Genomic DNA, 4,455 nt, shown 5'->3' on the forward strand with positions numbered 1-4,455 from the left:
ATCCTTATATACAGTGTCATATTTTATATAGATGTATGTATGAATGATATATCTGGCATTAAAAGCTTTTATCCATTAACCCAATGAGTGGCATTTAAATTGATTACACTTCTTGCCCACTGTGAATAATGCTTTAATTATATGGAAGTTCAGATACCTTTTAATACAGATTTCATTCCCTTTGTTAAAAGTCAGGTGGCTACAAATACATGCATTTATTTTTGAGCTATATTTTTCCCATTGATCAATCTATCTATTATTATACTTTGCAGAGTATTTTTGAAAAAAATATTTATTTATTTATTTGGTAATGGGTTTGGCTAAGCAGCATGGACTCCTAGCCTCCTGTCTCAGCCTCCCCAGCCCTGGTATAACAGGCATGCGCCACCATACCCAGATTCATGACCCATACAGTGTGGGGCTAGTGTGGCATGCGGTATACTGGTAATTTGATGCGGGTCCTTGTGCTTGCCAGGTAGGCTCTTAGACTGCCATGCTATCTCACCCACCTTGGAGAATATTTTTGAAGTCAGGAAGTGTGACACCTCAAGTTTTTCTCATTTACTAAAGTTTAATATGGATTTCTTAGGAAGAACACTATGCAAATGGTCAGCAAATTGTTGAAAATTGTCAGCATATGAATAACTTAACTTAAAAAAATGTTCATTTCCTTCACTGGTTGATATTTACTTAAAGAAAATTTGAGCTTTTATTTACTACAGCCTAAATTTCATCATTCAACCAAAAGATTTGATAATTTACAGTCTGGACACTGAGAATAATTCTTGTACTAGTTCTTATAAATGAATAACCCATAGATTCTATCCAAGTACCTAGTGACTCATTACAGATTCACTATCAACTAGTGGCAGATACCAGTAAGTGACATTTATTAAACCAAGAGAAAAATTAATCATGGAAAATGTTACAGAATAATTGTCATGTAGATACAATTTTGTACTTAAACTGTCTTTATTTAAAAAGTTTCTAAACAACTACTCTATATTTTTGAGTAATATAAATTCTTCTATCAGAGAAAATTTTATTCTTCAGAAATAAAAATTATGGGATGAGACCAACTAAGTCAATCCTGAGATAAAATTTGAGTCAGTCTCTAAGGCAGAAAGATGAAGCAGGCAGATAGGTCTCAAATCCAATCTCTTATGAATAAAATAAGACCAAGAAGTGTAGATGTCATCTTTCAAGGGAAATATTCTGAGGGTCTGGCAGCTTTAATCTGTCTGGAAACTTATAGTAGACTATTCTCGAGTCAGACTCCACTACGGCCAAAGTAAATGATATCAGAAAATCTGGATCATCTTGCAATTTTCGAGATGCCTTCAAGATCTCTCTTAAGCTGTTATGGATGAAGGAAGCAGAGATGGATGTGGGCATGGCAGTCTGTGACATTTCACCTTCTATCTCAGTGCCAACTAGGCAGATGAGCTGGAGCTCTGGTAATCCCACACAGCTCACTTCATGCCAACTTTTACTCTCCATGAGGTCTAGGTAAACCAAGAATGCGATGTACACTTGGGCTGCATCTCCTAAATCTGATTTCATCATTTCTAAATACTTGGGGTGGGTGCCCATCCAAGCATCCTCGGTGGCCCACGCCTGAGCGCCAGTGCCACCAAAGCTCTCTTTTGCTCCCCAAGGTCAAGTCGGTATGCTCAGGCAGGGGCTTGCGTTCCTCGTGCTCCTCCACGCTGGTTCAAGCGGTACACCCAGGTACATATTCTGAAAAGGAGAAAACTGCAAGTAAGAGCTCAATAGAATGCTAAGAATAAGCCAGAGAGGGTTAAAATGATGCAATAAAATGAAAGAGTTCTTATGGATAGGAAAGGATAAATTAGATAGAACAGTATATTGTTAATTGATGTGAAGGAAAATAAAAGAGTAGAAAAGAGACAATATGAGATACATAATCCTTGAAAATTTTCTGCAGTTGAGTAAGGTCTTCATTTCTTATATTCGTAACTCTTAATGGTTCTCTAAGACAATAAATAAAAAATACCCAATATAATGAAATAGAGTATTCCAGAAAAGTTGTTAATAAAAACAATTGCATTTAAATATTTTTACTGAAAATAAAACTTAATAAACTACATATTAACAACAATCCTGAAATATATGACAATTAAAAAATTAAAATACTGAACTACTCTAACTAGAAACTTAAATTTTATACGAAGTCATTAGTTAAATTTTATGTTCAAGTCAATGTTTATTAAGAAAATGATAGCTATATTATGCACATTCCAGAAAAAACAAATACTACGTAAAATGACTTCAAATAAATCATTATCAAAATATACATTAAATGACATCATACTATGGTACAAAAGAAGTGGCGTCTCTAAGATATAAATGGAAACTGTGAACAAAAGAACAGGAAATCATGCCTAATGTAAAAATGTTCTTTGAATAAATAATAATATTTGGTATATTGATTCAGATTCTGAAGAATCTTAGATCTTGCCTCTCTGGGTCAGCAGTGGTAAATATTTTTGTGGTTCTCTTTGATGTCTCATAAATGCGATGGAGTCCAGTACAACAGTGGCTATTGTTCTTGGGGATCTATAAGAGGCCGGACCTGAGACAAGAATTTGGGGTCGGCTAGTTAGTTGATTATGATCTACTTTCAGGAATGATAACATAAAATGACAAATTTAAATAGGAGAGATCAGAAGACAATAAAATATTCAATTTCAGTCAAGATACCACTGTTGAAAATTGGAAATTAATCTTTCTGGGGAACTATGTGAAACAATATACACAACTATGTGCCTTGTATTTTTTCTACCTACAGTTGGAAGAAGGTATATTATTTATACACCAAATTCTGTTAGTCATTGCTCAAGAGTGCTGGGGTTGGGAACATTAATTCTGCAAATTTTTGGCTGCCTTGGCTGAACAAGAAAGAAAGGCTCCACTGGCCCAAGAAAGTTCTCAGATAAATACTGCAGAAGCTGGAAGTTGGAAGCAGTTTTAGCAGGTGCTGATATGTCAAGGCTTGGTGCATGTGAGAGGAATCTTAAGAACACTACCATACTAAGGAACAGACTTTTGTTTTGAAATTAGAGTATCTTTTAAACTTCTGCTGTACACCTAATGGTTTACACCTTTTTCTCGGACTATAAGCTGTGCTTTTCCTTAAACTCATTGATGACAAATGATACACTTTGATTTTCTGAATGAAAAACAATACTACCATAACACTTTCCTTAAATAAGAGAAGACAGGCAATTTTGCAAAGAATGTTTTACCACTAACACATATTTAAATGTGATGCTGAGAAGGAGCACCTTAATCCTGCCTAACATTTTCTACAATCCTACCTGGTCCAACGCTTAACCTCCAGCCCAAAGTCAGAAGATGAGAGTTGTATGTGGTTGTTCTGATAATCAAATGACACTCAAACAAATTCACTACCACAGGATTTCCAAACAACTGCAGTAATCATGGAGTAGATTTATATTCAATTTCAGAACTGGGAGGAAGCTGCACATATAAACTAATTGCCATGTATTTAGTTTTTAGGCTGAATATGTGATAGGAAAGAGAGAATTGTGTTGAAGCTGACTAGAGCTGAACAATGGAATCTACAGCAAAAATCTAAAATTGAAATCTGGTTAGGACCGAATTTAGCATCACAATTAAGGATGAGACTTAATATAAAGCACAAATTATATATTTCTTCTAAAAACATCACCCTTACACTGTTGAACAGTGCATCTTATGGCCTACTGTTCCAGTTTGTGTATAGATGTCCTCAAAGCCTCTTTCAGTCATATAACTTTTACAAAGGTGACTGGATCTAGAGGGTGTGATGCTGGGATTAAAGGTGTGTGATGAGTAACTCAGTCCACTGATGGGTTTGTTACAGGTCTGGCTAGATTTGAGGGTGGGTGACCTACAGACAATACAAGGGACAGAAAGTGTCTTGTCTCTCCCCCTTGAGGCTTTTGCTATATTCTGCTGTCATGAACTGTTCTCTTCCATGGCATGCTGCCTGGGAGTCAGCCAATTTTGGACTGAAAATTCTACAAACTGTGAACTATGTATGCTTTTCTTCCTTAACTTTGGGTGTTGGGTATTTTGTACCAGGAAAGAGAAAAGTAACTAAGACATTTAGCTACTTCTATGATACCACTTCAGCTCGGTGTGGCGGTGTATGCCTATAATCTCAAGACTCAGGAAACTGAGGCAGGAGGATGGTTGTGAAATCCAGGGAAGCCTGGTCTACAAAGTGAGCTCCCATCCATCCTTGTCTCAAAAATACAAAAACAAAAACAAAAAACCCTTTCATTATCTAAAGATAAAATTCAAGAACCTTTTCTTCTATTTAAAACATCACTTTTGGGCTGGAGAGATGGCTCAGTGGTCTAAAGCACCTACTTAGAACAAGCTTGGCAAAGCATCAGGGACCGCGGTTCAATCCCCCAGCACCAC

At 36.2% G+C, this 4,455-nt stretch overlaps 1 pseudogene; it reads right to left on the reverse strand.

Annotated features, from left to right (window-relative positions):
* Nucleotides 1-1,194: 1,194 nt before the first annotated feature.
* Nucleotides 1,195-1,593, reverse strand: LOC101588239 (annotated as a pseudogene).
* Nucleotides 1,594-4,455: the final 2,862 nt, after the last annotated feature.

This window comes from Octodon degus, unplaced genomic scaffold, assembly GCF_000260255.1.
Source record: "Octodon degus isolate 3935 unplaced genomic scaffold, OctDeg1.0 scaffold00068, whole genome shotgun sequence".
Classification (NCBI taxonomy): domain Eukaryota; kingdom Metazoa; phylum Chordata; class Mammalia; order Rodentia; family Octodontidae; genus Octodon; species Octodon degus.